The following is a 22,984-nucleotide window of genomic DNA, read 5'->3' as shown; positions in this document are numbered from 1 at the left end:
ACAGTCTTATGGCCTTATATTTTTTAGAGGTTTTCTGTGTGCTGCATCAACCTGCATCTGCTTCCGACTGGTTGATTCAGCTTAAAAACTCTGCGTCTTGCAATACATCTGACCACAATGAAGGATTTGATGCAAAACACCTGCATCCACCTGCGATCAGTCGCCACCTGACCGATTGCAGGTCGCAGCATGCGTCTTTCTGCCATCTGACCTGGGCATAGACAGTACACCATATACAGACAATATGCAGGATATTTACAGACAATACACAATATACTGAAGTCTGGGTACACAGAGTGCAGTGAGGTAGTGCAAACAGGAGTATACAGGAGATACAAGTGGTACAGTACTGTAATGGTAAGGATGGTTCAGATCAGATATTTATGGCGTTGATGGCACAGGGAAAGAAGCTGTTCTTATGTCTGGTGGTTCTGGTTCACAGTGCTCTATAGCATCTGCTGGAGGGGAGGAGTTTGAAAAGGTTGTGACCAGGGTGTGAGGAGTCCTTAATGATTTTCTCTGCCCACTTCCTGGTTCACGAAATGTACAAATCCTGGAAGCTAGGCAAGTGAGCACTGATTATCCTTTCTGCTGACCTTACTGTTCGCTGCAGTCTGTTCCTGTCCTGTTTTGTGGCTGCTCCGAACCAGACTATGATGGATGTGCACAGGATGGATTCAATGACAGCGGTGTAGAACTGTGTCAGCAGCTGCTGTGACAGACCATACTTCCTGAGTTGCCATAGAAAGTACATCCTCTGATGGGCTTTTTAAAGGATGGAGTTGATGTTGGAGTCCCATTTTAAGTCTTGTGAGATGGTAGTTCCCAGGAACTTGAAGGTCTCCACAGTTGACACAGGGCTGCTAGATATTGTGAGGGGGAGCATCACAGAGGGTTGTCTCCTGAAGTCCATTATCATCTCCACTGTCTTGAGCGTTTTTAGCTCCAGGTTATTCTGACTGCACCAGAGCACCAACTGTTCAACCTCCTGCCTGTATGCAGACTCGTTGCCATCTTGGATGAGGCCTATGATTGTCATGTCATCTGCAAATTTCAGGAGTTTTACAGTTGGGTCCATGGAGGTGCAATTATTGGTGTAAAGGGAGAAGAGCAGTGGGGAGAGGACACATCCCTGAGGAACACCAGTGCTGACTGACCGCATGCCAGAAGTGACCGCCCCCAGCCTTGCTTGCTGTTCCCTGCCTGTCAGGAAGCTAGTGATCCACTGACATATGGCACGTGAGACACTGAGCTGGGACAGTTTGGAGGAGAGGATTTCTGGAATTATGGTGTTGAACGCTGAGCTGAAGTCTATGAACAGGATTCTTGTGTAGGTCCCTGGGCAGTCAAGATGTTGCAGGATGTAGTGCAGTCCCATATTGACTGCATCATCCACTGACCTGTTTGCCCTGTAAGCAGGCTGCAGGGGGTCTAGCAGGTGACCTGTAATGCTCTTCAGATGGGCCAACACTGGTCGTTCAAAGGACTTCATGACCACAGATGTCAATACAACAGACAGGCCTGTTGTCATTTAGTCCTGCGATGGAGGGTTTCTTGGGGACTGGAATGATGGTGGCGCGCTTGAAGCAGGAGGGGACTTGACACAGCTTGAGGGATCTGTTGAAGATCTGTGTAAAGATTGGTGTAAAAGTGTAAAAAATAAAACAAAGTTCAAACAAAAATAGTCAGCATGTGGTACTACTGTGATAGGGTTTATATACAGCATTAATTTTTGAGTACAGTGTCTACCTATTTACCTATAAAACATGAATGGTACTATTTGCTAATCTGATTTGAAAATGTTTTAAAACTTGCAGTCATGCAAGAATTTTCTAAAACACTATACCAAAATTTTGAGGAGTTATAATGAGACAGTGATCTCATAATCACAGCAGTATACTAAATGTATGAGGCACTTTACCATTTTCCAAGCAGCACAAGATGTACAGCTTATAGCCGAAGCTTATCTTTGTGTTTAGTAGGTTTTGAGTCACTGTGATGACTATGAACCCCTTTGCATTCCTGTGAAATTAGCCTATCCAAGACATACTCAAAATTAATTGAAAGCTCTTCTTGGACCATTTAGAGTACATGCATGAATTTGGTGTATTTTGAAAGGCAACACTCTGAGGTTTTTTCAGCAATAGTCACAATCACTGTAAGTGCTACTGGCACTGAGTAATAAAAGTTTGAACACACTGATGTTGGATGTTTTTCTTTCTGTCTGAATTTTTTTTGAGAACAGATGCCTGCAGATGACTATAGCTGGGGCGTTTTAGCTGGAAAATACAATGGGACCACATCATGAAGCCTTACCCACCCCAAGATCAAATTTTATTACAATACAACACAACATTTACACATGTTTTATTAAAGGTGTGCCTAGGTGTTTTCCAAAAATGGCTATTTGGAGACTCCTAAGGACCCAAGGTAACCATGGTCACATACTGAGGATAAAAAAGGCTATTAGTCTTGAATTTTGGTCTCTAATGAAAGGTAACAGTTACAGGTATCCTATCCCATATTTATAGGGAGCATAAAAGCATAAACACATGTAGAGTGCTTTTTTTCCCTTCTTGAAACTAAACTTTGGCCCTGCGATAACCTGGCGACTTATCCAGGGTGTACCCCGCCTCTCACCCATAGTCAACTGGGATAGGCTCCAGCTTGCCTGCGACCCTGTAGAACAGGATAAGCAGCTACAGATAATGGATGGATGTATTACAGTGCCTTGAAAAAGTATTCATACCCCTTGAAGTTTTTCACATTTTTCCACCTTACAACCACGAACTTAAAAGTTTTTTATTGAGCTTTTATGTGATAGACCAACACAGAGTAGCACATAATTGTGAAGTGAAACGAAAATGATAAATGGTCTTCAAAATTTTAAACAAATAAAAATCTGAAAAATGTGGTGTGCATTAGTATTCAGCCCCCTGTACTCTGATACCTCTAAATACAATCCAGTGCAATCAATTGCCTTCAGAAGTCATCTAATTAGTTAATAGAGTCCTACTGTGTGTAATTTACGCTCAGCATAAATACACTTGTTCTGTGAAGGCCTCAGTGGTTTGTTAGAGAACACTGAAGAACAAACAGCATCATGAAGACCAAAGAACTCACCAGACAGGTCAGGGATAAAGTTCTGGAGAAGTTTAAAGCAGGGTTAGGTTATAAAAAAATATCCCAAGCTCAGAACATCTCAGAACATCTCACTGTTCAATCCATCATTCAAAAATGGAAAAAGCATGGCACAACTGCAAACCTACCAAGACATGGCCGTCCACCTAAACTGACAGAGTGAGCAAGGAGAGCACTGGTCGGAGAAGCAGCCAAGAGGCCCATGATCACTCTGGAGGAGCTGCAGAAATCCACAGCTCAGGTGGGAGAATCTGTGCACAGGACAACTATAATCCTTTATAATCATGAATCCTTTCATCATGGCACACCTTCAGCCTGTTCAGTGTGCTGAGTGCAGGATGTTTAGTCATTCTTCCTCTGTCGCTAGCGATAGCTTTATTAGCTTTATTTGTGAGAAGTGCAGATTAGTTAGCTCTCTGACGGAGAAGATTACAGTGCTAGAAGCGCGTGTCCAGGCTTTAGAGAAGGTTAGTGAGCGTGAGAACAGTGTAGTTTCTGTAGGGGAAAGTCTGGATGCCCTAGGTGGAGTTAGTAATCCCCTAACTCCGGCATTAGAGCCCTTACAGCGGGGCGAAAGGGTGACGACTCGACGGCATAAGCGTAGAGCCAAAGCTACCACTCAGTGCATTTACATGCACATAGAGAAAATTGAATTTCTGCCGTTGCTTGACTGAAATCAAAGTTCTAAATGCCATGGAAACACCTTAGCTAGGCTGAAATTGAACCGAACTTGATTTCTCGTAATTGAGCTACACGACCTAGATTATGCGATTTTTGCCAAGCTACTTAGTGCATGTATACCCTATCGAGCTACAGTGGGGCAAAAAAGTATTTAGTCAGCCATCAATTGTGCAAGTTCTCCCACTTAAAAAGATGAGAGAGGCCTGTAATTTTCATCATAGGTACACTTCAACTATGAGAGACAAAATGGGGGGAAAGAATCCAGGAAATCACATTGTAGGATTTTTAATGAATTAATTGGTAAATTCCTCGGTAAAATAAGTATTTGGTCACCTACAAACAAGCAAGATTTCTGGTTCTCACAGACCTGTAACAACTTCTTTAAGAGGCTCCTCTGTCCTCCACTCGTTACCTGTATTAATGGCACCTGTTTGAACTCGTTATCAGTAAAAAAGACACCTGTCCACAACCTCAAACAGTCACACTCCAAACTCCACTATGGCCAAGACCAAAGAGCTGTCAAAGGACACCAGAAACAAAATTGTAGACTTGCACCAGGCTGGGAAGACTGAATCTGCAATAGGTAAACAGCTTGGTGTGAAGAAATCAACTGTGGGAGCAATTATTAGAAAATGGAAGACATACAAGACCACTGATAATCTCCCTCGATCTGGGGCTCCACGCAAGATCTCACCCCGTGGGGTCAAAATGATCACAAGAACAGTGAGCAAAAATCCCAGAACCACACGGGGGGACCTAGTGAATGACCTGCAGAGAGCTGGGACCAAAGTAACAAAGGCTACCATCAGTAACACACTACACCGCCAGGGACTCAAATCCTGCAGTGCCAGACGTGTCCCCCTGCTTAAGCCAGTACATGTCCAGGCCTGTCTGAAGTTTGCTAGAGAGCATTTGGATGATCCAGAAGAGGACTGGGAGAATGTCATATGGTCAGATGAAACCAAAATAGAACTTTTTGGTCAAAACTCAACTTGTCGTGTTTGGAGGAGAAAGAATGCTGAGTTGCATCCAAAGAACACCATACCTACTGTGAAGCATGGGGATGGAAACATCATGCTTTGGGGCTGTTTTTCTGCAAAGGGACCAGGACGACTGATCCGTGTAAAGGAAAGAATGAATGGGGCCATGTATCGTGAGATTTTGAGTGAAAACCTCCTTCCATCAGTGAGGGCATTGAAGATGAAACGTGGCTGGGTCTTTCAGCATGACAATGATCCCAAACACACCGCCCGGGCAACGAAGGAGTGGCTTCGTAAGAAGCATTTCAAGGTCCTGGAGTGGCCTAGCCAGTCTCCAGATCTCAACCCCATAGAAAATCTTTGGAGGGAGTTGAAAGTCCGTGTTGCCCAGCGACAGCCCCAAAACATCACTGCTCTAGAGGAGATCTGCATGGAGGAATGGGCCAAAATACCAGCAACAGTGTGTGAAAACCTTGTGAAGACTTACAGAAAACGTTTGACCTCTGTCATTGCCAACAAAGGGTATATAACAAAGTATTGAGATGAACTTTTGTTATTGACCAAATACTTATTTTCCACCATAATTTGCAAATAAATTCTTTAAAAATCAGACAATGTGATTTTCTGGATTTTTTTTCTCATTTTGTCTCTCATAGTTGAGGTATACCTATGATGAAAATTACAGGCGTCTCTCATCTTTTTAAGTGGGAGAACTTGCACAATTGGTGACTGACTAAATACTTTTTTGCCCCACTGTACGTAGTTGAGCTACTTACTTCAGACTGCCCCTTCCGGAAGTGACGAGTGACGAGACCACAAGCGAGAAACACGACAGCCTCGGTCGGCATGACAACAGTAGTAGCGAGCAGCAGAAGAGGTCAGGAGGAACAAACGAAGAAGAGAAAATGGCGAGCAGAAACGTGCACTTCTAGAGCAATGAGGAGATAGAGTTCATGCTCATTCAGCTTAAGGAGTTGAATATATTAAAATTAATGGACGGGAGAAAAATGCGCAATGGAGAACACGGAACTGATAACTTTGTTTACACTCTTGAATAGCTCTTCTTCATGATGACAACTGGAAGTGTACCAACACGATAGGGCGTGCAGCGCCACCTGTGACTTGGGTGCACAATGTACCTCACACAATAGCTCGATTTCCTTGTGTGCATGTAGGATTGGATTTCTCTGGCACCCCTGCTGGGACCCTTTGCTCGATTACCGACAGCAGCTCGATTTGGATGTGCATGTAAACGTACTCACTGAGGCTCATCCACGGGAGCACCACTCCTCTCTGCATCACGTGTCGAACAGGTTTGCTCTCCTTAGTGACGCACTCACTGAGAAACCTGAAAGAGCTCTGGTTATAGGGGACTCTATCATACGGCACGTGAAATTAGCTCAGCCTTTAGGGGCACCAGCAGCTTTAGTCAGGTGTATACCGGGAGCCAGGGTGCCGGACATAGCAGGTAATCTTAGGGTCCTAGGCAAGCACAGGTTCTCAAAGATAGTTATCCATGCAGGAGCTAATGATATACGCCTTCGTCAGTCTGAGGTTACTAAGAGTAACTTTGTAGAGGTGTTTAAATTAGTGAAGGCGATGTCCGATGCTGTAGTATGCTCTGGCCCCATCCCAATGCGGTGTGGCGATGTAGCTTACAGCAGGTTATGGTCGCTGAACTGCTGGCTGTCCAGGTGGTGCTCTGAAAACAGTGTGGGCTTTATAGATAATTGGGCTAATTTTGAGAGCACTGCTGACCTGTGAGGGCGGGATGGTATCCATCCCACTCGGGAAGGTGCTGCTCTCATTTCCTGCAGCATAGGTCATAGTCTCAGGACAGGCCTAGTTAATTCCTGACAATCCAGAGCCAAGGCCAGGGAGCAGATGAACAGGCTAAACCAACTGTCTGCTAGCTGCACAGAGTCGTCACTCAGGGTCCACTACATTGAGACTGTGTCTGTTCCCCGGGCTAAACAAAAAGGTAGAAATTTTCAGAGAGTTTTCTCCAGTAACCTAATCAATATAAAATTAGATCATACTGACTGTACAGCCGCAGCCAGCACCTTTGATCTAAAGGTGGGGCTATTAAATATTAGATCTCTTACATCTAAAGTGCTAATGGTTAATGAACTCATTACTGATCAGGAGTTTAATGTACTTTGTTTAACTGAAACATGGATTAAGCCAAATGAATATATAGCATTAAATGAAGTGAGTCCTCCTGGATACAGTTATATTCACCAGCCTTGTCAAACTGGCAGAGGAGGAGGCGTTGCGGTTATTTATAATGATTATCTAGGTGTAACACAAAAACCTGGTTATAAATTTAACACATTTGAAGTTCTTCATACTCATATAATGTATGTAGCCTCGAAAAATAAGTCTACCCAGTTAATTCCATTGCTTATTATTTACAGGCCCCCGGGGCCATATTCTGAGTTTCTTTCTGAATTTGCAGATTTTATTTCAGATCTGGTTATTTCCTTAGACAAAGCTTTAGTTGTCGGAGATTTTAATATTCACTTCGATAACCCAGAAGACCCTTTAAAAACAGCGTTTGTGTCCATTTTAGATTCAGTAGGGATTAATCAGAATGTCATAGGACCGACCCATAATGGTGGTCACACCCTTGATCTAATACTAACATTCAGGTTAAACGTAGACAATATAGTCATACTTCCACAGTCTGAAGTTATCTCAGATCATTATCTCATCTCATTCAAACTATGTCTGAGTAATAATATATGCACCTCACCACGCTACTGTATTAAACATACATTCACGTCAACTACTGCACAGAGCTTTATAAATGATCTCCCAGAGTTATCAACTTTGATCGGGTCACTGTCAGCCCCTAAAGAACTTGATCAGGCAACTGAATGCTTAGAGTCAACATTCCGCTATACTTTAGATAATGTAGCTCCTCTTAAATAGAAAATGGTCAGAGACAAAAAATTAGCACCCTGGTATAATGATGACACTCACACATTAAAACAGACCACTCGAAAATTGGAACGTAAATGGCGTCAAACAAAATTGGTAGTGTTCAAATTAGCGTGGAAGGAGAGCTTCCTGAAATATAGAAAAGCTCTTAGTGCTGCGAGATCAACATATCTCTCCTCCCTAATAGAGGATAACAAAAATAATCCTAGATTCCTATTTAATACTGTAGCAAAATTAACCAGGAATAAGTCCACTATAGATGCATGCACACCTGCAGTATGTAGTAGCAACGACTTCATGAATTTTTTTAATAACAAAATTGAGAATATCTGACAAAAAATTCAAACTACTAATTTAAGGTCAGACAATGAAAGTGACCTTGTAGTTAACAATATAACTGTATCAGATCAGCAATTAGAATGTTTTACTCCCCTTAAAGAAACTGAATTACTTTCATTAATCTCGACATCAAAAGCCTCAACTTGCGTACTAGATCCCTTACCTACACGTCTATTCAAACAGATAATACCTGAAGTAATTGAACCGCTTCTAAAAATAATAAATTCTTCTCTCACGATTGGCTATGTACCCAAATCCTTTAAACTAGCAGTTATCAAACCCCTGATTAAAAAACCTGACCTTGATCCCTGTCAGCTGTCCAATTATCGGCCAATATCAAACCTCCCCTTTATCTCCAAGATCCTTGAAAAAGCTGTGGCACAGCAGTTATGCTCATATTTACATAGGAATAACATCCATGAAATGCATCAGTCAGGATTTAGACCTAATCACAGCACAGAAACAGCTTTGGTTAAAGTAGTAAATGACCTACTGTTGGCGTCTGATCAGGGCTGTGTCTCGCTGCTTGTGTTGCTTGACCTTAGTGCAATATTTGATACCAGTGATCATTCCATTCTTTTGGATAGACTAGAAAATGTTGTGGGAGTTAAAGGAACAGCCCTCTCCTGGCTCAGCTCTTATTTAACTGATCATTATCAGTATGTTGATATAAATAGTGATATTTCTAGACGTACTGAGGTAAAGTTTGGTGTTCCACAAGGTTCTGTCTTGGGTCCACTGCTTTTTTCTCTATATATGTTACCTCTGGGTGATATTATTCGTAAACATTGTATTAGTTTCCACTGTTATGCTGATGACACACAGTTGTATGTTTCTGCAAAACCTGATGAGAGACACCAGCTTTATAGAATTGAGGAATGTGTTAAGGACATTAGACACTGGATGCTTATTAATTTCCTTCTGCTTAACTCTGACAAGACTGAAGTACTTGTACTAGGACCGCATACAGCTAGAAGTAAGTTTTCTGATTACACAGTAACTCTGGATGGCTTTTCTGTTTCTTCACGTGCAGCAGTAAAAGACCTCGGCATGATTATTGACCCCAGTCTTTCATTCGAAACTCACATTGATAACATTACCCGGATAGCTTTCTTTCATCTCACAAATATTGCTAAGATAAGAAATTTAATGTCACTACATGACGCAGAAAAACTAGTTCATGCTTTTGTTACCTCCAGGTTGGATTATTGTAATGCCTTACTGTCTGAATGTTCCAATAAGTGCATAAACAAGCTCCAGTTAGTTCAAAATGCAGCAGCAAGAGTCCTTACTAGAACTAGAAAATATGACCACATCACCCCTGTCTTATCCACACTGCATTGGCTCCCAATCAAATTTCGTATTGATTATAAAATACTACTATTGACCTTTAAAGCACTAAATGGTCTCGCACCACAGTACCTGAGTGAACTTCTGGTCCTCTATGACCCACCACGCCTACTTAGATCAAAAGGTGCAAGCTATCTGCTGGTACCTCGTATAGTGAAGGCTACATCAGGGGGCAGAGCCTTTTCTTACAAAGCCCCACAGTTATGGAACAGCCTTCCAAGTAATGTTTGGGAATCAGACACAGTCTCAGTGTTTAAGTCTAGGCTGAAAACATATCTGTTTAGTCAAGCTTTTTGTTAATGGTGTTTTATGAGGTAAAGGAGTAGATCTGGAGGGTCCTCAGACATAGTGTTTTGGTAAACTGGGATGTATGGAAGCTGTCAGTCCCCCACTTGCTTGCTCACTCGAGTTTGTTGACGGTGTAGTGGCTGCTGCTTTATGTCCCGAGGCTCTCTCATGCCTGTGTTACCTTCTGGCTCTCCCCTTTTAGTTATGCTGTCATAGTTAGTTGCCGGAGTCCCTGCTTGTACTCAGTGCAATATGTATACTGTTCCTACTTATTCAGGTGACATTGGGCATACCTAACAACCAGTGTTTTCTTCCCCCCCTCTCCCCCCCTCCCCCCAAATCTGTCCCTCTGAGTTACATGGAGTCAACAGGAAATCTTTTGGTGGAGAGGGTGGAGACCTCTACTGGCTATCATAGCCTGCGGGGAATTGGCCGTCATACATTCTGTCGCATGTCCCAGACCTGGTGAAATGTAACTGAATTGTCTTGGCCAGCCCTAAGAGTCCCATCTACATCCCATCATTGCTGAAGAGTGTGCTCCCATCACCCAATCAAGCATCCAGCCAGAGCAGGTCATGATATTTTTTAACCATATTAACATGCCATTGTTGTGTATTATGCCTGATGTCAAGACTCTCATCTCTGCAAGCCTACCACACAGACTTAATACTTGTGTCATTTTTAGGGCATACCTAACAACCTCTGTTTCCCCCCCCCCCCAATCTGTCCCTCTGAGTTACATGTCGGTCCTGGGATCGAGATGCTGACCTCTTCTGCCCCTTGGACCTGCTTGATCCATCCTGGTGCCCTGTGTCTGGTTGGAGTCTTACTGCATCGCTCCTGTAGAGGATGGCCTCATAAGGACAGTTGAAAGTTACACCTGGAGGACGCACTGGACTCTTACAGTAATGCTTTTATGGCTGAGGACTACAGTTGACTTGCTAACTTTAGGACTGCAGTTGTCATGAACAGTTTTGCACTCAAGTTTCCATCAGTGAAGAGTTACAATATCAACGAAACTGTCTTCATGTTAAAACTGTTAATGTTATAGTCATGCTGTCTGTTGTTGCCCAAATGAGGATGGGTTCCCTTTTGAGTCTGGTTCCTCTCGAGGTTTCTTCCTCATGTCGTCTGAGGGAGTTTTTCCTTGCCACCGTCACCACAGGCTTGCTCATTGGGGATAGATTAGGGATAAAATTAGCTCATGTTTTAAGTCGTTCAAATTCTGTAAAGCTGCTTTGCGACAATGTTTATTGTTAAAAGCGCTATACAAATAAACTTGACTTGACTATAAGTTGTACACTCCACAAATTTGGCCTTTTTGGAAGAGTGGCAAGAAGAAAGCCATTGTTGAAAGACAGGCATAAGAAGTCCCGTTTGCAGTTTGCCAGAAGCCATGTAGGGGACACAGCAAACATGTGGAAGAAGGTGCTTTGGTCAGATGAGACCAAAGTTGAACTTTTTGGCCTAAATGCAAAGTGCTATGTGTGGTGGAAAACTAACACTGCTCATCACCCTGCACGCACCATCCCCACTGTGAAACATGGTGGTGGCAGCATCATGCTATGGGGGATGCTTTTCTTCAGTAGGGACAGGGAAGCTGGTCAGAGTTGATGGGAAGATGGATGGAGCTAAATACAGGGCAATCCTGGAAGAAAACCTGTTGGAGGCTGCAAAAGACTTGAGACTGGGAAGGAGATTCACCTTCCAGCAAGACAATGACCCTAAACATACAGCCAGAACTACAATGGAATGGTTTAGATCAAAGAATATTCATGTGTTAGAATGTCCCAGTCAAAGTCCAGACCTAAATCCCATTGAGCATCTGTGGCAAGACTTGAAAATTGCTGTTCACAGACGCTCTCCATCCAATCTGGCTGAGCTTGAGCTATTTTGCAAAGAAGAATGGGTAAAAATTTCAGTGTCTAGATGTGCAAAGCTGGTAGAGACATACCACAAAAGACTTGCAGCTGTAATTGCAGCAAAAAGTGGCTCTACAAAGTATTGATGCATGAATACTAATGCACACCACATTTTTCAGATTTTTATTTGTTTAAAATTTTGAAGACCATTTATCATTTTCGTTTCACTTCACAATTATATGGTAGTCTGTGTTGGTCTATCACATAAAATCTCAATAAAAAACTTTTAAGTTCGTGGTTGTAAGGTGGAAAAATGTGAAGAAGTTCAAGGGGTATGAATACTTTTTCAAGGCACTGTATGTATTATATTATACAGTATATAAGTTTATCTCTATAAGTTTATATCCATCCATCCATTATCTGTAACCGCTTATCCTGTGCAGGGCCGCGGGCAAGCTAGAGCCTATCCCAGCTGACTATGGGTGAGAGGTGGGGTACACCCTGGACAAGTCGCCAGGTCATCACAGGGCTGACACATAGAGACAAACAACCATTCACACTCACATTCACACCTACAGTCAATTTAGAGTCACCAGTTAACCTAACCTGCATGTCTTTGGACTGTGGGGGAAACCGGAGCACCCGGAGGAAACCCATGCAGACACGGGGAGAACATGCAAACTCCACACAGAAAGGCCCCTGTCAGCCACTGGGCTCGAACCCAGAACCTTCCTGCTGTGAGGGGACGGTGCTAACCACTACACCACCGTGCCGCCCAGTTTATATCTATATTATACATAATTTCTAAAATATCTAATATCTAAAAATAAACAATGGGCCCTTTGAACACCTAGTGGACACTTATGAGCTGAGAAGAATGAAAAAGCAACTCTTTCTGTTTGCAGAAGATGGCACTAGTTACCCATTTATATACAGTGGTATGCAAAAGTTTGGGCGCCCCGGTCAAAATTGCTGTTACTGTGAACAGTTAAGCAAGTTGAAGATGAAATGATCTCCAAAAGGCATAAAGTTAAAGATGACTCATTCCCTTTATATTTTAAGCAAAAACTATTTTTTATTTTCATCTTTTACATTTTACTGAGTTTTATGGCTAGGACGCAGGAACGGTTTTCTTCTGATGAGTCTTCTATGAAGGTCATATTTGTTCAGGTGTCGTTACATAGTAGAACAGTGCACCACCACTCCAGGGTCTGCTAAATCTTTCTGAAGGTCTTTTGCAGTCAAACAGGGGTTTTTATTTGCCTTTCTAGCAATCCAACGAGCAGTTCTTTCAGAAAGTTTTCTTCATCTTCCAGACCTCACCTTGATCTCCACTGTTTCTGTTAACTGACATTTCTTAATAACATTACGATCTGAGGAAACAGCTACCTGAAAACACTTTGCTACGTTCTTGTAGTGTTCTCCTGCTTTGTGAGCATCAATTATTTTAAGATTCAGAATGCGAGGGAGTTCCTTAGAGGAGCCCATGTCTGTTGATTTTAGGGACAAGTTTGAGGAGTCAGAGAATTTATACAGCTTTGAAATCTGCATCATCTGACCTTTCCTAACGAAGAATTTGAACAAGCCACAGCTCAATAAGCTAATTAAGGTCTGGAACCTTGGTAAAAGTTACCTGAGAACTCAAATGTATTGGGGTGCCCAAACTTTTGCATGGTGCTCCTTTTCTTTTTTCACTCTCCAATTGTACAAAACAAAAATAACACACAAATCTTGCAGAAAACGCTGAAAAGAAATGTGTTGTCTTTACCTTTATGCCTTTTGGTGATCAGTTCATCTTCTGCTCACTTTTAAGGGTGGTTCTCCACTATAGTTGCAAATTGGTGTCACCTCACTTAACAAGTATTCTGAGACCAGGCCTTTAAATAAAATCAGGGTGTCTGTGTTCATATGCCTTCCTATTGATTATAAAAATTAATTGATATTAAATTTTATCCACTCAAATATAATAGTGTTGGTAGAATTTTTCACTGGAAGTACCCAAGGGGGTCCAAAATGCGTGTCTCATACATCCCAGAAGGAAAATAAACCCGTGCTGAAAAATATTTATTGGTGTTATTATTTTGTGTCACCCATTTAAATATGATCAATATTGTCCATGCAGCATGAAGAAAAGCACATTTTGAAAATATTTCCAATACTAGTCAGAAATTTTCCCGCCAAGAAATTGATTTTTGGTGTCCCATGTAATTAAGTCAGTACACTAACAGTACCAACTAGAGACACCTGGAGAAAATGGACAGAACTATTCTAATGAGATGACTGCAGTGCATTGTGGGAATCCCACAAGTTCAAGGGAGGGAAACATTGAATTTCATATTGTGGTAGTTTTCCAGCATTGTTCAGGTTTGTATGGCAATTTTTAACAGAATTTATAATAGCAGTCAACACACTAATACTTCTAGAATGATGTAGGCCCAGCTTTGTCATGAAAACATGTTTGTGCCCTGAATGTGAGTTAGAAGACCTTTCAACTAGACTACAATGCACAGGCATCATATACACATCTGCACCCTGGTGACCAGATGATGAACTATTTGTCCATACACTCACAGCAGGGGCGCAGATACGTTTTTTGAACTGGGGGGGACAAAGCTGCCAGCAAACCAACCCCAACCCCGATATGCCTGTCAAGCTTGTTGTGGGTTACCATAGCAACCAAGCTCGAGCTCGCAACCTGTGCAGTCTGCGCAGCTCAACCAAATATCAGTCTTTGTTTTGTTTTATGTGAGTTGTTGCAACTATGTATACACTGCTGTGCACCTCAATAAACCGAATGGTAATTAGTCTTTTGATTTTTCCGTGAGGTTTGCCTTATGCAAAGAAAGACAGCATAGACGTTTTTTCCTCCCTATAAGTGGGGGGGGACCGAATGAGGTGAATTTAAATCTGGGTGGGACGAATCCCCCCCGTCCCCCCCTCTATCTGCGCCCATGACTCACAGAATCATACACTAACACCGGGGTCTGTTTGTGTACTGACTATTGTGTTAGTATATTGACCAATTTGATAGGATGACAGTTTGATGTCTCTCGAGCCCTTTTGTCAACCTACTAGTATATAGGCCTATACCTAGTACATGTATCCTACCAGGATATCTTTAAAGGTTTTCTGATTAGGCCTAGTCAATTTCTGAGAGTGTCTGTGTACTGACTTAAAAATTTGAATTTGCCCCTCCCCCCTCGTACTCACCTTTTACAAACTGTTAATTTTACTTCCAGCTTCCCCTACTTACTACCTGGTTGAATGATTGATCTTTGGTTGAAAATAGCTAGGTGAATCCCAAGGAAGGTATGTACTAGTACACCAGGAAGAGTTGATCATGTCTAAAAACTCAATTGTCAATAATAAAGGGGGCCAATATTAAGAAAATCTATTGAGTTGGTGGTCACTGTTCTAATATTTTTTCACACCACCTGTACTCGTTGAGGGTTTTCTAATTTGATGGTGATCCATAGAGTAAATATAAATAGATAATAAAATATAAATATAAATATATAAATAATAAAATATATATGAATAAGAAATATACATAATATACTGTATATAAATATCATTATGCAAATATAAATACATTTTAAGTTTTCCACACCGCAACTCATTTCTTCGACATAGAGTTGGTGTCAAAAATACCAATGGGAGATAAGGCCCAGATTTGTAATTGGGGTCAATTACATTTTGATTTTGGTCAGAGATTATGGATTTATTAGGCATTTCAGAGACCTGTTTGTGTACTGACAGAGACAAGGGCAACCTTGACCTTGAAATGACCTTGACCTTTGACGTTGAATTTTGCCATATCGAGCAATAAGAAGATACTTTGATAAAACTCCAAAATTGGCTACCAGAATTCTGCCTTATGAACTTATCAGTTTGCTCAAGGTCCATATCCCAATTTGCAACTATAGTGGAGAACCACCCTTAACTATTCACAGTAACAGACATTTTCAGTAAGGGTGCCCAAACTTTTGCATGCCACTGTACCAGGTGAGTTTATATCTTAAAGCTTTCCTAAACTCAGAAACCATATTTGCCACTTTGTGCACGCTTAGCATTTTTTAAACAGTAGGTACTAAAGAAGGCAACTGGATGCACGTACTGTTTACGATGACCTGGATGACTGAGAACCTTTACAGACAGATTACATTCTTTTTAATGCATGTTTTTCATATACTTCCTCATTGAAGCAATGTTTTCTCTTTGGTTGAAGCTGCATATCCTCATCTTCAGAATTTCACTGGCGACACGAAGTATCAGTCATCAGCAAAACTGGAAGCGTATATCTCATCTGTAGTAAAGTGTGCTTATCATACAGATCCAAGTACATCATGGCATCATGGCAATTAAGCTTGCGTAACCCTGACCATTATGTATTCTGGTCTCTCTGTAGCACCAAGGCTGGCCTTCAGGGAGTTGTACGTAATGCTTTCCTGTCTGCAGATGCAGGGAATCTTCCTGTTTTACTGCTCATTGATTTGAGCTCTGCATTTGATACTATCTCACATGACATACTTACTATATAGCTCGCAGCAGTTTGCATCACTGGGATTTGAAGTCCTGGTTATAATCTTATCACATCGATTTTTTTTTTCAAGTTTCAGGAAACATTTCACTATATTTGACAAACACAAATCCTCCTTTGTTCCCATTACTCATGGCGTTTCTCAGAGCTTTGCTTTTGGTATAGTAAAGTCTACATGCCTCCTCTTGCCATATTATTCTCCACTGCTGCACTGTTATGCAAATGACATGCCCCTACCATCTTTATTAACTAGGATCAAATATATAAAGCACTAGATGCATATTTGACATTTTACGCTTTCTTTTTAAACATGCAAAAGCTTCAGTTTTCAATTCATCACTTACTGTAAAGCATATTAATTTTCTTACCAAGACTGCATTCTTTTACCTTTGCAACAATTGTATGACTCTGGTCTATACTAATTTTTTAAAGATGGTCAGTAAATCCAGGCTTTCACAGCTCCCTGCCTTGATTCTCTTAGTGCCCTTTTTTACTGATCTTCCATCCAAAACACTGCATCTTCCATTTAAAATTGAGTTCTTTCAGACAAAATGTTCTGCCCACATATCACTGACTAGATTTTTATTTACAGTAGTTACATCTAATCCTGTCCTTAATAAAAAAAAAAAAAAAGAGATTCCACACACAAAGTTCTGCATTACCATGGTAACTGCTACATCTGTAAACCTCTGGTTGATATTGATATGAGCAGCTTGAGGTTGTATGCACACATTTTTATTTCTGTTCCCTGAATTTAGACTTTATTAACGCATAGGTTTCAGATGTTCTATAACAACAACAACAAAAATAAATAAAATAAAATAATAGGTGGTGTAGTGGTTAGCACTGTCGCCTCACAGCAAGAAGGTTCTGGGTTCGAGCCCAGTGGCCGGCGAGGGCCTTTCTGTGTGGAGTTTGCATGTTATCCCTGTGTCTGTGTGGGTTTCCTCTGGGTGTTCCGGTTTCCCCCACAGTCCAAAGACATGCAGGTTAATTGGTGGCTCTAAATTGACTATAGGTGTGAGTGTGAATGATTATTTGTCTATGTGTCAGCCCTGCGATAACCTGGTGACTTTTCCAGGGTGTGTCCCGCCTCTCGCCCATAGTCAGTTGGGATAGGCTCCAGCTTGCCTGCGACCCTGTAGAACAAGATAAGTGGTTACAGATAATGGATGGATGGATAATAATAATAATAATAGGGTGGCACAGTGGTGTAGTGGTTAGCACTGTCGCCTCACAGCAAAAAGGTCCGGGTTCGAGCCCCGTGGCCGGCGAGGGCCTTTCTGTGTGGAGTTTGCATGTTCTCCTTGTGTCTGCGTGGGTTTCCTCCGGGTGCTCCGGTTTCCCCCACAGTCCAAAGACATGCAGGCTAGGTTAATTGGTGGCTCCAAATTGACCGTAGGTGTGAATGTGAGTGTGAATGATTATTTGTCTATGTGTCAGCCCTGCGATAACCTGGCGACTTGTCCAGGGTGTACCTCGCCTCTCACCCACAGTCAGCTGGGATAGGCTCCAGCTTGCCTGCGACCCTGTAGAACAGGATAAGTGGCTACAGATAATGGATGGATGGATAATAATAATAGTCTTCTTCCCTCCCTGAGGCAACAAGAGGAAGAAAGCTTGAAAGGAGTCAAACTCAAAAGGGAACCCATCCTCTTGTGGGTGACACCAGATTCAATAATTTATCATCTTAAATTTCTAATTCAAGTCTGAATATTGGAATATAAGCAAATCCAAAATTATTGCTCACATATTTAAGGTTACAGAAAATTTCACAGAAAATAAGGTCAATCAATCAATCAATCAATCAATCAACAGTCCATTCCCTTGACTGGGAATATTTTTGCCCTCTCCACACAGTGGTAACAATTCAATAAATCAGTGCATTTTTTCCCCCCTAAAACAGATGAATTAAGCAAATCTTACTTTGACTTCCTGTCTAGGATGCATAATTACAGAAGTTTTCTTCCATACCAGTGTGAACTTCAGTTCACCTCACTAATGTATTTGTGCTCTGTTCTGACCTCTCCAGAAGAGCAAATTCAAGCAAGACATTTTCGAGTGTTGACCCGCTGTGAGCAGTGATGTCTGTAAATGCTTTGATGTTCACCTGGAGTTTAGTGGGCACTTCTTCTAAGCAATTCTCAGTCAGTACATGGACTGAATTGGGTGCGATGGCCTGCTCTTTGTAGGGTGCAGATAAAGAGGAATTTTCTCTTGTATTTTATACACTATTGTAGTAGGACTGTCTTAGAAAAAAAAAAACCTTCACATTAATGTGTGACTTCACATTAAAGTTGAAAAAGTCATACATTATCTTTCTCTCTCAGGCTCTCATTTTGGTATGAAGCATAAGTTGCTGAGTTGCTTAGCAAGTCAGGTACAAACATGCACTGCAATTTTTAAAAATAGTTTTTGAATTTTTTTTAATTACAGTCTAATTCTTTTTCTTAGAGGAAAGTCTTTTGATTTATTTTACCCTTGGTTTGTTTCATCATTTGACACCCAAAGTATACACAAGCGCTCCATATGAATTAAAAAGTGAGGGGAAAAAAACACAACGAGCTTTAACCTTAAACTTTTCTTCAGGCAGGTCACTGTTCAAACTCCAGGAAGCTTGCAGAACAGTGACGTTTGAAAGGACAAATGGATTTGATAAAGTAAGAGCATGTCTTTTACGGCCTGGATTTTGCACTCACATAAAAACCAATAGTTTTAATTTTTAATCCCTCTTTTTCATAAGGCGGTGAAGGCAGTCAGTGGTTGTGTTTTCATCACACAACCAGGTATTCGGAATTTTTAGTTTAGGTGTGTCTGAAGATGGGAAAGAGAAAGATTTTACTATGGCGTCCTGAATGAAACAATATTGTTTCACTTAGTTACAGCACCATAAATACTGTACGAACTTTACTTATTGAGGTTGATTGTGTTGAAAAACATTCAAAACATATGGACATGAGAAAAGTCAATAAAACAGATGCTATTTTCATTCCTGTATAAAGAAAATCCATATTCATGTGTCTTTTCGATGGTTGGTGATGCCAGATGTGCTGGCTTGAGCATTTCAGAAGCTGCTGTTCTCCTGGGATTTTCACACACAGCAGTCTTTAGAGTTTAAACAGATTGGTGCAAGGGAAAAAAACACTGAACAGCCGGTCTGCTGGTGGAAACACCTTACTGATGAGAATGTCAGAGGAGAATGGCCAGACTGGTTTGAGCGATACTAATTCAAATAACCAATCGTTACAACCATGGTGAGCAGAAACACATCAGACTGCACAGGTGGTTCAATGATTAAAGGCTCAGAAGATCAGGGGTTCAAGCTCCAGCACCACCAAACTGCCACTGCTCGGCCCTTGTGCAAGGCACGTAACCCTATCTGCTCCAGGAGTGTCGTATCATGGCTGACCCTGTGCTGCGACCCCGGCTTCCTAACAAGCTGAGATATATGATGAAAGAATTTCTCTGTAATGTTCAGTACTGTGCAAAAGTCTTAGGCACATGTAAAGAAATGCTGTAGACCAAAAATGGCTGAAACATCCATCCATTATTTATAGCTGCTTATCCTGTTCTACAGGGTCGCAGGCGAGCTGGAGCCTATCCCAACTGACTATGGGCGAGAGGCAGAGTACACCCTGGACAAGTCACCAGATCATCACAGGGCTGACACAGAGACAAACAACCATTCACACTCACATTCACACCTACGGTCAATTTAGAGCCACCAATTAGCCTAACCTGCATGTCTTTGGACTGTGGGGGAAACCGGAGCACCCAGAGGAAACCCACACAGACACGGGGAGAACATGCAAACTCCACACAGAAAGGTCCTCGCCGGCCACTGGACTCAAACCCAGGACCTTTTTGCTGTGAGGTGACAGTGCTAACCACTACACCACTGTACTACCTGGCTTAAACATAATGAAATAAAATGTTTCAACATTTAAAAATACTATAAACATCAGTAAGCCATAATAAATGAAACAAAGCTGATATTTAGTGTGAGATGACCCTTTGCTTAAAGGGGAACAGAGGGCAATATATAGAGTAAATATAACATAAAACACACATTAACGAACCTTATTCAAGACTTACAAAAGTTTTTTTGTTCTAAGGTTGGAAAGTTATAGTGTTTTGAAAGTAGCTCGAGCAAACTATTTCCGCAGTTTGAACAGCCCGCCATGATATTAATTTTATCCAATCAGAATGCACGTTCATTTTCTCTGCGTAACACTCATGACGTATGTATGTGCCCAGTTGTGTTGGCTCATTGAGGTTGGGAATAGCACGTGTGAATCGGAAAGTAGGATGAATTGTAAGTGATCGGCTACACAATGCCACAGTGTGTTGCTTTCGGGTGTAATAACAGGACCGATGGAAAGCATAACGATCCTCCAGACGTGTCTTTTCACTCGTTTCCGCTGAAAAACACCAAGCGAGTTCGAGCTTTCTTCTCTTCTTTCGTCATCACCGGAGTCGAGAGTACCTCTCCTAGATTCAAACTGGTACCCTTCTAAGCCATAGCCTGCTTGCAGTGTGTCTTGCGGGATCTCTTCGTATGATTCGACAGAGCTGTCGCTTTCACTTGATGCACCCGACGCCATGATTACACGCTTCTCTCCTAGTGCAGTGGGTAGGGCTGACGTCACGGTCTTTTAAAAATGGCGACTCTTGTGCCGTTTAGCGTACCAAATATTATATTTACAATTACCAAGATATTTTGTTGTTTTCTAGTATATAAATTTGATAGAATACTTAAGAATACGTTACTTTGTCACATCAGCAACTGTATATATTATATTTGGTACCCCTTTAAATAAAAAAATTAAAAAATAGTAGTCTCCGGTACAATGAGTGCAGTTTTATAAGGAAATGAGCTGTAGGTTTTACTGAGCATCTTACAGAACCAGCCACAGGTCTTCTGGACACTTTGACTGTCACACTCGCTTCTTAATTTTGCAGCAAAACCCAGCAGCCTTCATTATGTTTTCTTTTTTAAAGCTAGACTGCCTTTCAGATTTTTCAAGTGTAGGTCATAAAAAGAATTTTCCCTGAAATCCAATTATCTTTGTGTAGTGGACCGAAAGCTACTGAATTCAAATTACAGACTTCCAATTTTATTAGTTTTTTTTGAAAAAATAGAACGATTAATGAATTTATGGCCACGTGGCCCTAAATTCTCTGCTATTTTTTCCTGCTTCACCATGATGCAACACAAGATACTATGTCATGCATCACGTGGTGGGCTTTCCCCGTTCACGCAAAGCATTGTGGGATACAAATTTGAAACAGGAGAGAATAATGGAGGATGTAAATGAAATATGAAAGACCGACTATAGTAACAGAAAGCGAGAAGAAAAGATGTTATGTTGCGAAGGAGAGGAAATGCAGGACCAAACTAATAAATATCGGCGGTCAGCGAGCACCTCGGTGTGATCAGCTGTTCGTTTTGTGACAGAATGATGGAATTGTCAGTGCACGGTCAAGGCAAACCTGTAGATGGCAGTAATGCAACACTGGATGCCAGCTGCTGTAAAACCCAAATGAAGAAAAAGAAGGTAACCCTGCGCATGCGCACACGGACTTCCTCTGTCTGCCTGACTGTGCGAAGTGAGCGATTTCATGCACATTATTTGCTCAGGAATCCCCTCAAATTAAATAACTTCCCAGCCACAGAATGGCCTGGTTTTTTTTTTTTTAGATATTACAGAAATAAACATATATTTCACCAATTTTATGAAATTGAAAAGCCATCTAGCTTTAAGCTGAAAAATGCTCTCTTATGTAATATGCTGCTCAAAAAATTTTTTTTTCTATAACATTTAATTTTGTGCTGGAAAACGAATGTTTGGAACTCTAAAACGTTTTTGTACTGACTCGATAATGTAGAAGTCATAAAATAGAAATCAATAATAAAGTTTGTATGAAAAAAATAGGGTGCCTAAGACTTTTGTACAGTACTGTATATGTGACAAATAAAGGCTTTGTGTTCTAACATGTCAAACTATAAGGGGGGTGGATTACAGCAACACATCAGGTTCCTCTCCTGTCAGCCAAGAACAACAATCTGATGCTACGGCTCGACTGACTGATGTTTTTCCAGTTTTCAACTGTCCAGTGTAGAGGTGTTCTTAATAAAGTGTGTGACTGTATTTTGCTTGAAATATTTTCCATGTCATTTGTAATATGTGTAAATGGTAATGTTACAATTACAACCCCGATTCCAAAAAAGTTGGGACAAAGTACAAATTGTAAAAAAAAAAAAACGGAATGCAGTGGAAGTTTCAAAATTCCATATTTTATTCAGAATAGAACATAGATGACATATCAAATGTTTAAACTGAGAAAATGTATCATTTAAAGAGAAAAATTAGGTGATTTTAAATTTCATGACAACAACACATCTCAAAAAAGTTGGGACAAGGCCATGTTTACCACTGTGAGACATCCCCTTTTCTCTTTACAACAGTCTATAAACGTCTGGGGACTGAGGAGACAAGTTGCTCAAGTTTAGGGATAGGAATGTTAACCCATTCTTGTCTAATGTAGGATTCTAATTGCTCAACTGTCTTTGGTCTTTTTTGTTGTATCTTCCGTTTTATGATGCGCCAAATGTTTTCTATGGGTGAAAGATCTGGACTGCAGGCTGGCCAGTTCAGTACCCGGACCCTTCTTCTACGCAGCCATGATGCTGTAATTGATGCAGTATGTGGTTTGGCATTGTCATATTGGAAAATGCAAGGTCTTCCCTGAAAGAGACGTCGTCTGGATGGGAGCATATGTTGCTCTAGAACCTGGATATACCTTTCAGCATTGATGGTGTCTTTCCAGATGCGTTAGCTGCCCATGCCACACACACT

The sequence above is a fragment of the Neoarius graeffei genome, chromosome 15 (genome assembly GCF_027579695.1).
Source record: "Neoarius graeffei isolate fNeoGra1 chromosome 15, fNeoGra1.pri, whole genome shotgun sequence".
Taxonomy (NCBI): Eukaryota; Metazoa; Chordata; class Actinopteri; order Siluriformes; family Ariidae; genus Neoarius; species Neoarius graeffei.
Note: the sequence above shows the minus strand (reverse complement) of the source record.